At 38.9% G+C, this 12,129-nt stretch overlaps 1 pseudogene across 1 annotated transcript; it reads right to left on the minus strand.

The window, feature by feature from the left end:
- Positions 1-2,444, minus strand: LOC145464871 (cytosolic Fe-S cluster assembly factor NUBP2 homolog; annotated as a pseudogene). Its single transcript, XR_014041462.1, has 3 exons — positions 1,759-2,444; positions 1,222-1,312; positions 1-739 (listed from the first exon to the last, which is right to left on the minus strand). The product of XR_014041462.1 is annotated as a cytosolic Fe-S cluster assembly factor NUBP2 homolog (transcript).
- Between the last annotated feature and the right edge of the window lie 9,685 nt (positions 2,445-12,129).

A 12,129-nucleotide genomic window follows, 5' to 3' on the forward strand; every position in this document is an offset into this window, starting at 1 on the left:
GAAAGAAAGTGAAATATTATTTCATACTATGAACTAGATGAAGGTACACTATAACAGTCAAAAATACAACAAGTCATAGTGTATTAAATATTCTTTTTAAATCATAAAAGGGAAAAGCCCCTCCACACATGCATTTTGCATGGACTTGTCTGGCAATGTTTCCTCGATCCCAGATACTGTAGGTGTGCAGTGAAAAGACTTAAAACCCTGACCCTATTTAGGGATGAAGCAAAAGAAACTGATACCCTGTTTAAGGCCCGATCCAAGAAAAATGACATCCAATTCAAGGAAAAAACAAAAACTATGAATGGCACCAACAGGTCAACTGTATTTCACTTCTGTGACACTGGAAGTTTAAAAGCATCAAGTATAGAACTTATTTTCTGTTTAGCCAGGCATTTACACATTCCAATATTAGCAGACACAATTAAGGTAGGTAACCTGTCTAAGGATCACACCGTGAACGCAATTAATGTCAACAGGGGCAAAAATGATACCCTATTTTAAGGATTGAGAACCTCAAAAGCTATATCCTATCCCATGACACAAACCTATATAGCCCATATATGGAAGTACCGCTTTCAGTGTTTCCTGCAAAGAGCATCTGTATTAGGAGGCTAACACTTACATTACAAATGAGGACAGACAAATTCACTCATGTTCTCCACCACTCTAGGATTGGGATTTTAGTTTTCTTGCAGAATGTTAGTTCTCTCCTGACGTCAGACACTGCCACACCCTGAGAAACAACAGGAATGTCATTGAAAAATCCATCAATATATTACATACTAGTTCATTCTGGTAAATTTCTTGCAAATCTTTTATTAAGCAATTGAAGATGGAGAGTTATCCCATGCCCAGGAACAACTGCTCATATTTTTCTTTCATTGAGAACAAAAGGGAAAAAATGAGGGTTAAAAGTTCAGAACTGGAGACCAATTTTGCCAATCAACTGATACTAAACTAATCTTAGGTTTTGGCCAAACAATGATTAGGCTCGATTTCACCTGAATTGATTGACTATTAAAAGGCTAGTAAATGTCTAAGTGAAAAGCTGGCCTTTCCTCAATGCTCTTACGGCTAAATTAACAATGTATTAGTCACAACAGACACAAATTAAGCAAGTGTAAACTTTCCAAAATCAAAATAAGCCTTACTAATAATTTACAGCATTTAATTATAGAACGGTTATTATAAAATAATATACTTTAATATGCATACCTGAGGAGTAGTGACAAAAATTGCTCCATCTGGATTGTAATGTTGCAGATTTTCTACTAACTGTAATCATTTATGTGCTCATCAGATGTTCCTGGATTGAACAAAACCAATCTTAGAACAGAGCAATAATGATAGGATTACACTGCATACTGTAAAATGAATGTGCATGATTGTACTATCAGCAAAGTTAAGAGTATATCTGCTCTGACTCCAACTCCAGTCTCCCAGTATGAAGTATTGTATTCCCTTAAATGTCCTTAATGGGGAGCTGGCCTATTGGTGGATATCCCCTCGTATCCCTGTATTTTTGCAGTTCAGGTTGGCCAGCAACTTGTTAGTACTCATTTCTCCTCCTATGTGATGAAAGGCATTGCCAGTCAAGTCTCTCACCTAAAAATGCAGTACAAAGACCCATGAACAGGCTTTGAATCCAGATCTATTGATCTACAGTGTATGACATTAACCACTGGGCCACTGTACCTAACACAACAGTACATCACAAGCCTCTGAAAATAACATTTTACACAGTCGTCGTACCTGGAGGTGTATCAATAAGCTGGTAATCCAGGTCACCCCAACATACATCTGATAGAAACTGCTTGATCATTGCTAAAAAAAACAAACAAGCCGGTAACTGTCACTTGAGAACTCGAGAAAGTCTGTAGGAACATCAAAATGTTTGTAGCACTCTACAGAATTTGCTCCATTTTAGAAATCATTAATAAAAGTGCATTGCAGACCGTGGTGCTCTGGCCTGGAACAAAGTTGTTTTAAAATAGTAGTAAGACATTTTGCTGATTTCAAACATTTTCCTTTCATTCAAAAGCCCAGAAAAGCCACAGTGTTTTCGAAAGAATTTGCATAACTTTGTACAAATAGTTACACTGTGGATCCAGTGGTGACCAGCTGGGGGTGTCACATACAATTTTTTTGAAGACATGATTGATCATCGCAGTTATGCACACAACTTAAGCAGTTGTGAAATTAAAGCCTGAAAAAAAAAAATCAGGTCTGAATGGGATTTGAAGCCATGACGTCTGCAATACCAGTGCAGTGCTCTACCAACTGAGCTATTTAATTGTATTTTGAGAAATTTTGTAATATATATCAACTAGACATAATACTGCCCCCAAAAAAGAAAATTAAGTATTGTTTGCTCAATATCAACAAAGCCTAATAATAGCTACCTGAAGTTTCCTACATTTTAAACTAAGGTAATTAAATTGTGCATTTCACAAAAAATTACTCAAAGATAACACAAAGATTAGCCATTTATTGTGATCAAGGTAGTACGGCAGCCTGTAACAATACATTCTTGAAGACACTTCTTTGCTACCAGTAGCAGATCCACAGATTTTCACTGGGGTGACTCTGGGGTAAGGGGGAGAAAGACAGAACGTGCTGGGGGAAAGGCAAAGTGAACATTTTTTAATCCAAGACAGGATTTTTCCCTAAGTGTCACCAGTTCACACATCATGTGGCCAATACTATAAATCTTCTGATAACAAATCTTGTTCCCAAACGTAAAACACGAAAACAAGACCTATCCCAAACGTAGAAAATCATCCAATAAAGCTTCCCCCCTTTCAACCCCTCCCACTGCATATGAATCAATGACTTAAGGTTACAGTATACCTTCAGGGGTGTCTCGCGCGCAAGCGATGTAGCGCGTGCAGTTTAAGCTGTAGATACCTAAACCCCCATATCAAATTAAAGCTTATAGAGCTGGCTATCAAACTATACCAACAATTTTGAAAGAAAATGAATTGTCGAATTTTTCACGACCACTGAATGCGAGCGCCCGAATCACCTTTCGAAAGTTACAAGTCAAAGCGAATTTTGTTTTTCGCCAATTTAATTTTTTCCTCGGTTTCAGGGCCCTAAGCGCTTAAAAAACGTGTCTGCGTTTTGGCATATTCAATTGCAGTAAAAAGTTACAGAACATTTTCGAAATAGGATCCCTGTTATTGCTGTCAAGTTCCGAAATTTTTACAGAACCTTTCTTTTCTCTTACCACGAATATTTGCCCGCCTTATACGATAACTATAGCTTCATCCGCGTGGCGAACTTTTGCTTCTTCACTCATTGATGTATTTTCATTCGTTCTTCACTGTTTTCGCTTTTTCGAACTAGCCCATGGTTTAAACGTGGTCTATGTTTACTTATAACTTAATAGAGACACACCTAATACCAAAAATGCTGGGTAGTCAGAACAACAATGCTGATCAACTGAGTAGTCAATTCGTGACATCCATATAGGTAATTCCCGCAAAAATCGTCTCGGTTGATTGCATACGCGCCGTAGGGCTGTCAATCAAGAGGTAAACTTTTACTTCTGGTGAAAACATAAAACCGCCATTTCTCCGCCAATATTTAGCCTTTTTCAAATTTTTTTTTTCAGAAATTAGAGATTATTCTTTGACCACTATTTTGACCCAAAAATACAAATTTGAAGAAAATTGCCGACCCGAAGGTATACTGTAACCTTAAGGACATTCGCCCTAATTGTTTCTGCACGTCCTTACTGTGTGCGCAAATTCACACATCATGTTATGCATGAGAGCACACACTAAGTAATAAAATGAATAGCCTGCATGGACCCTTTCCCTCCCCTTCTACGGCCTGTCGTGCAGGCTATAAAATGAACAATGATAGGGCAGAAGGCTATTGCTATAGCTTTGCCTGGTTTTAATGATCTTGGATGTTTGGCAACCCCTACTTTTCTTTCCAGAAACAGATTTTATTAACAAATATCTCCACATTGTCCAAAAATGAACAAAAAATGAATGTGGGAAGTTAAAAAAAATTTAAGATTTCTGTCCACGGGACATCGAATCCTGCCATCTTGTGGCTGTCAGGTCCATGAAACTATGGTCGCTAAATACGAACTTGTTCATTAAGGAACCTCGCCAGTTGACTAAATTCACTTACTAGGTCCCCTTAAGGTGATTCCTCACATTTGCATCGTGCATCCTCACTGCGCATAATTTATGGCATCAGTTAGCGCATGCTCGTGCACACGCATCTTAAAAACATGATGGATTTGCCTTGATATTGAGTTCTGTCAGTTGAAAAATGGCTATAGCTCACTAACGAGCACGGGGACCCCACCTTTTTTCCAGTCATTCTAATCAACTAATCATAAGCTTTGCATGAGAAAAGACTGAACTAATTTCTATCACTGAAAATTGAATAAATAAAGAAAATAGCAGATACACTGTGGTCTTTTCTATTTTGCAGTTTGGTAACCATATCAAGAAATTTGGTTCATTTTTTTAAATCTAGGATTTAGCTTTCTGTCTGAATCAAACTTAAAATGCTTATTTGTGTCTGACGCAATGTATTGACTGTAGTTTAATGCGTGTTCTCGTGAGTCTGGACTCACAAAGATTTTACTATTACTGGGAATGTGTTCTTATAACAAGAATTGAATAATGCCAAAATGGGGCGTTTTCAATGCTTCGCTGCTCCTTAATGAGCATGGGCACTTCCCATTTTTATTTCAAAATTGAAGTTCTCATATGATAAATATTCAGTAGACAAAGTTTGAACAAAATTCTATTGTCACTTTTATTTCAGAGGAATTACCTTAAACAACATTTGGCAGAGAACATTTCACTTCAAAGATCTAATTGCAATATTTTGGGCTTACAGACATTGTGGCCTTATTCGCTAACGAAGCCCGATTATTTCAGATTTAGGGTGTTCTTTTGGGGATGTTCTCTCCAAAACTAAGTCGGTGACGCCCCATTTTTTTACATTTCGTGCGACCGTCCTTAATACGGGTAAATGTAGAAATGTAAACCATAAGTCAACAGAACGCAAAGATTTCAGCTTACCTTCTTTCCTTTGTCGTAAAGGGTCCACGCTATCTGTGTCGTAAACAGTACTTTTACCAACTCCTCCTTTACCAGACAAAACAAGAATCACGTGCTTGATAGATTTTAACACTTCTTCAAGAGTTTGCTCCGACTGGCCTGAAATTTACGAACAAAAAGCACATTGTATAAGTGAGAATTACTCGGACTCTGGAGAGACAGGACAATTCTAACAACGTCGCTAAGCATGCAAATAATATATTAAGCCTTTCCGTGTAGGAGGCTGGAGTTTCATTCGAAAAAAATAACAAAAAAGGACTTATACTTCTGCTTACATGTAGTCTTACTTTAAAGAAAAAATAATGTATACACCCTTAATGCAAACAGTAATTTTTTAAGTAACACATTCGTTGCACGACAGTACTCACCGTCCGCCATCTTGAATTTGAGAAGGAAACTGCTGGTCATCCTCGCGTACAGTCGGCTCAAGAAGCTTTCCCGCTGCTCTGTAGGCCCGATCTGTAGCTCAAAAAAAAGGTCATCCTGGGACGCCCAGGGGCAGTTAGTCGACGCGACATTTTCGGACGACGCGATATTTTCGGGCGAGAGTTTACATCAAGACGTAAAATTTCGCCCGAAACTATGGCGTCGTTCCGACTAACTGCCCCTGGGTCTCCGAGGTGGCCTGAAATGTCAGTCATCTTCCACCATCCAGCCTAATACTCCGATATCACGTTCCGCCATCTTGGATTGCGTGCTGCACCAAAACGAGGCTGGACGGGCATGTTATTCCCCACGTTTGCTTTGTCAATATGGAGGAAAGGCATGTTAGTGCCGCGTGGTCGAAATCTCTTATAGGTATTCCGTTTTTTGACTCATCTTTCATCGGGGATTAAGCTGAGGGTGGGAGATGACTGACATTTCAGGCTACTGAAAGATATGTTCAAAACCACAAATGGAATCAGGCACCGCGAGGGAGGAGGAAGGGCTTTAGCCCTACCACTTACTTGCTTGTGTTGAGTTTTTTGGGCTCCAGTCCATATGACATGGATAACGTACGAATTTTGCTACTGGAAAGTAACAAAACGGCGGAACAGTGACCCCTTCTGGAATAACTACATCCCACGAGTCATTTCAATTTTTTCGGTATAAACACAAGCCTTAAGCGCGTGTGTATATCGAGAGAATACAAGTGTCTCGTGGGATATTCCGTGGTATACCACTCGAAAGCGACAGACAGTGCTCGACTTGCCGAAATAGTCGGATTACCGAAGAAGTTCGAAAAAGTACGATTTTTCTAGAGGTTACCGAAGGCTACCGAAGATGCTGTATTTGCTGAATTAGTCGGATTTCCGAAGGTGGTCTTCTTTGGCAGTAAATCGATTTTCCGAACCAGTCGGATTTCCGAAGATATTCGTCCGCACATACTTCCAGAGCTCGACTTGCGGAATATTGGATTTCCGAAGATTTTCGACACTGTTCGTTTTATTTGCCGAATTAGTCGAATCTCCGAAGATTGTCTTCTTTGGGAGTACTCGATTTTTCCGAATTACTCGGATTTTCGCATAGGTTACCGAAGATGTTCTCTTTGCCGAATTAGTCGGATTTCCAAAGATTGCCTTCTTCGACAATGTTCGATATTCCATATATGTCGTATTTCCGAAGATATTCTGCACATGCTTTGACAGTGCTCGATTTGTCGAATTAGTCGAATTTCCGAAGATGTTCAACAGTGTTCGATTTTCCCGGAGGTTATCAAAGATTACCGAAGATGATGCTCTTCAGTTTACACCTAACCAGTAGGCGGATTTCCAAAGGTTAACTTCTTCGACAGTGCTCGATTTACCGAAGGTTATCCAAGATGTCCGAAGTTTTCCGAAGGTCACAAAAGATCGAACGAGTAAATAATGAATGATACCGTGAGTGAGTTCCTGTCTTCATTTCCAGTTCTGCAATGCGTTTAGGCACACTTCGAAGGATGCAAACACCCATGACAAGGCTTCGATTGAGTCTGGAATAAACGTGGCCTAAGCCCAACCAAAAGTTAGAAATAGTCATAGAGAGCTTTTTTCACGCATGCCAAGACTCTACTGCCCTAAATTGCTTGACACAGCCACACACAGGCCTATATAGCTCTACATAACAATACATTTTCATACAATTGAGCTGATATAGCCCTAGGAGAGCCCTACATCTTCCTGATAGTAACACAAAATCCTTAGTAAACTCATATAACCATATATAACCAAACTTTAAGCTTGATTAACATTCCAGATAAAACTTTTAAGTACAATATCATTCAAAACCTGCTTACAAAGTCCTCCAGAACCATACATAATTAGATATTCCCCACTGTTTTACATAGTCCAACCTAGAATTACATATAGGTTATTGACTAAGCGTAAGGTCAAGAGGGCTGGATATTAGCCAAGTTCTTTGTTCGTTGAGGCCAGGAAATCGCACAAGCTTCATCGTAGAGAACATCGCAAGGACGCAGCAAGCAACTTATTTCTGTCTTATGTAATTTACAACAAGTCAATAAACTGTTTAGAAACAACAAAAGAAAATAATTAGTAACTTAACTACAACCCCACAAATTTTAGCGTAACTTTAGCACTATCCATAAATTTTCTTTTCATGAAGAAGTTCTTCTCATTCTCGATTAACCCAATAACTGAATATTTCTTCTTCATGCAGAAAATAGAAAGACAACGTGCAAACGCTACCTAAGCACACTTGTCCACTTTGATGTAAAAAAGACTCCAAACCAGTCTTTATCCATGGCATGCATTGGGTGAAGCATTAATAATTCAACATACAAACTACTCCTAAACAGGAAATAGATGTTCATCTGCTCCATTCGAGGGTGATCATACAATCGGATATTGTGTCCACATTTCTTCCTTCCTCCAAGTTACTGATAACAACCGACTAGCCCTCGAAAAACCCGGATCAAGTGTTTATTAATTCTTTTAGAATTTTGACTGCAGAAAACAAAAAAACAAAAAACAAAAAACAGAAACGACAGCCTCCAAACCCAGCTTGAAATACAGACACAGACCTCGGGGGGTCCATATGAGGACATATGAAGTCAGAAGCGCTGAGGCAGTACAGACCCGGTCAGAAATCAACCACCCTATTCCGACACTCCATCCAGACTCATGCTTCCGGTGGATTGTCGCATGGTACTCATGATACCTGCGTGCTGTGTCCAACAGGATAGGTTTCCCACTTGCGAGCACGGAATGACTAGTCGACCTCTCGACTGCTACCACCCCTCTGGACGTGAAAGTAAAACAAGCACTAAGAGGAGCGCACGAAACTCTCCATCCAGCTTAGGAATGCGTCATTGCCTTCTGCGATCATTCCGATTTCAAAATGGACGTTTTATTAGCTTGTTCTAGCACTGATCTCGGATTTTTCTAAGAAACCGGAGTCGTTACCTGTGTCCTTATTTACTTATCCTATCATTACCAGAATTGTTCTCAGCCGGGTTGCTCTCAGGACTGAAATACTTTTCCGCATTCCATCTTACTGGATTTTTCTAAGAAACAAGTCGATACCTCTGTCCTTAATAACTTATCCTATCGTTACCAGAATTTTCCATAGTCGGGTTGCTCTCAGGAAAGACTTTGCCGCTTTCCATCCCACTGTCCGAGGCATTTCTCCGGCCAGAAATCACTTGAGTTTTTCCACAGTATGGATCCTTATAAGCCACAACTGAACCAGGCTGATGATCAGTAGACTGCCGCGGTTGCGACACCGATATGCATGTCATGTACGTACTGCACAGTAATCAGCGCTTCAAGGACTAATCTAGAGAAAAGTAGGTGTTTAGATTAGTAATTCACAAAGGAAAACTACGAATAAACGTTTTATAATTACATACTGTCTTCGGTCTCTTCGTGTCTTATCACAAAGAGTTTTTATGAAAATTGAAGTTTATTTACGAAGAGTGTAAGGGTAAATATATGTGTATATGTGCGAGAGTCGCCTTCTTGGATAAAGTAACTGCTTTCCATACACTCGGTTTCTAACTCAAGCATTTTAATGTAATTTTCAGATCATTGTTCCACGGTAGTGGTGTTGAAGCTTTTCTAGGAAAATTAAACAACGAGTTTTTGCTGGTATTCTGAATTGTTGTGGAGCCCGAAAGTCACTGAGAGTTACTTTCTTAACTAAGAGACTGCTTAGTCTTTGAAATATCATATGACCAAAAAATCTTCAGAAATGCCATTAGAATAAAGTTCAATCTATTTGCTGATTATATAGAATGAGAAATTCTTACTTACCTTTAAGAAGGCTTTTTCCACTGCCCTGCCTCTCTTATCTGTCTCCACATACTTCAACATAGTGTCTGTATCTAAATGTCTCACCGGTGAAGAAGGAATTAACGCGGATTGCATCGTTCAGCATCGATTATTCTGTTTGTCGGCTGCAACTAAAGATTACTACAGTACAGTTCTGAAATGTCCCAAGTGGTGAGCATCACAGAGCCCAGCGATGCTTGAATCAAACCGTTAGAAGGAATGTTGCCACCTTGTGAAGCGAACTTTCCGTCTCAAAGCTTCAAGAAACTCAGGTTCACGTGAAATGAAATGCTCAATGTTTAAATAAAACTCGCTGTATCCTTTTAAAGCTTCGCTCGCATTGCTAAGAGTCAGCAAACCTGACGCGAACTGGATACAGCTCAAACTGGACTAAACATCGGTTGAGAAATTTGAAAATGAAATTTGGCTAATTAAGGTGCGCATGGACAAAGGAAACTGCGTCGTTAAGTTTGAAGTTCATTATTAAATGTGCGAATTTCTCGCGCATAGCAAGGAATTAATAATAAGTTTTGTAACGTATCAAATTAGTGCGTTTAAGTTTTCATTGCATCATTTACATAACAGGCAAAGTATTACTTCAGAGACCACCGATTGCCTCTTAATTCCCTTGGCGTTAGTTTCTAACCATGCTGGTGCATTTTTCATCTCGCTTTTGACCGCATTACGTTATGTTGACTTTAAAAGCGCAGGAAAACGGGGCTTTGTATCCGTGGCGTTGCCACAAGTGTTAGACTCACGTGGTCGCGTAGGAAGATACCGCGAAGCCACGAAATCAAATCGCTCTACATTCGGCCAAAGGGATATGATGGATCACGAAACAAGGAGACAGACACTTTCTTAACTACGATTAAGCGGTTAAATCTGATTTGAATATTGAAACCATTAATAATTTGAGAACCCTGCCTTCCAACGGGTTTTCCAAAAGACTATTTTAAGACACGAGGTACATAAAAATAATTTTTAATGCCATGATCCACGCAAAATACGATCAATTATAATCAATGGGTGATCAAACACTCCCTTAACGCTTTCCTCCTATCCGCAGAAATCGACGGACGTTTCCGACTTGACCATCCGTTCGGATGTCGTAACACCGAAGTTCATGGTCCTTTGTTGATTATTCTGTCATTCAAGAGTCGTTATCCTTCGGTTTCGGAGAGTACTAAGAAGGCCGAAAACCTCTCAATGCATAATTGTCAAACCCCCAAAAACTATTTTTTACTTAGAATACGATACTCTATAACATTTCAGAAATATCAACAATACTGTAAATCTTAAAAGAATAGGCTTTGTCAATAATTTAACTATAAAACATTGCGATAAGACAGAAGTTAACACCATCACGGTTAAAAACTCGAAAAACTGTATAAAACTCTAAAAAGCGACGTTTCGACGTTTACTCAACGTCATTTTCAAGTCAAAATGAATAAGAAAACGTTATTTGAATATAAATGTACAAACCAAATCCTTAGAGACCTCAATAAAACACTATTAAACTTGAAAATGACGTTGAGTAAACGTCGAAACGTCGTCGTTTTTCAGAGTTTTTTACAGTCTTTAGAGTTTTTAACCGTGATGGTTTTAACTTTTGTCTTATCGCAATGTTTTATAGTTAAATTACTGTAAATCTCGCATATGAATACACGAGTTGCGTTCAGAGGGTGCGCACGTTTGATTATTTTTGTTTCCTTGTAATTTAAACTAACTCCATATTTATTTATTGTTCGAGATAATTTGCCCGCGTAGGACAAACTTAAAGCTAGTACCTGAACCTTCGCTCCCTTAACCCAGCGGTCGAGACAAGAACCCATGTCATAGTATCAAGGTCACAAAGTCAATGTGAACTCATTAACGCTAAAATTGGCAGAATATCCTTCTTAGATTGAGAAAAATTGAAACTTAACTAACTGGAGATAATATAATAGGGAGCTTAGGCAAACCACGGCGACGACGTCAACGAGAACATCGTAACCAAACAAACTTGTTGGATTAACCTTCTCATAACTGTTAAGAGTCCACTGAGTGTTGCTACCTCCAGGGGCTTCTAATTCCCAAAAAATAACTCTTGCACGCCTCGCGTGCCTATGTTTTTGTCACCCATGGTGTACTCGTGAAATTAAGAAGTAATTTCACTTCCATTTTTCCCAAAATTCTAATAATTTTGTCTTGCCTAAATTAAAGGCTAGGAAATTTATTAGAATTTTGAGAAAACAAGGGAAGTTATTTCCTAATTTCATTCATCATGATTTGATTACCCATACAAGTCATCAGGCCCCATTTCCAAGTTACCTTGTTTCTCCGTTTAAAATGGAGTCCTCATGCAAAACCTGTGACATGAAAATGAGTTTGATTTGCATAAAACGAACCTATAGGCAGGACACATTTTCATATGAATGGTTTTGTGCAAAGACTCATTTGACACAGAGGCAAAAGGCAAACCGTAAATGGCCTATTCCATTTATTACAATCTGTTTAGGTTTGCCTGTACTTATGTCAAACAGTTTTAGTTGGAGGTTAGCCAGTCGATGTAAAGATATTGGGAAAGAAACCAGCACTGAATTGGTGAAAATATCTCAGTCCAAAAATCTAGTGCTTCCACACCCAACTTTTCCTCGTACCAGGTGCTCTTGTAAAATTCTACATTGAATAAACAAAATGCTTACTGCTGGTTAAGCAATCAAGAGGACTGTATCTTTCTATTTTCAATATATTTATGATCTGCCGTGAAACTTTTGTCTCTACAGTAATTTATTTCCTAA

Source organism: Orbicella franksi, chromosome 13 (assembly GCF_964199315.1).
Source record: "Orbicella franksi chromosome 13, jaOrbFran1.1, whole genome shotgun sequence".
NCBI classification, from domain to species: domain Eukaryota; kingdom Metazoa; phylum Cnidaria; class Anthozoa; order Scleractinia; family Merulinidae; genus Orbicella; species Orbicella franksi.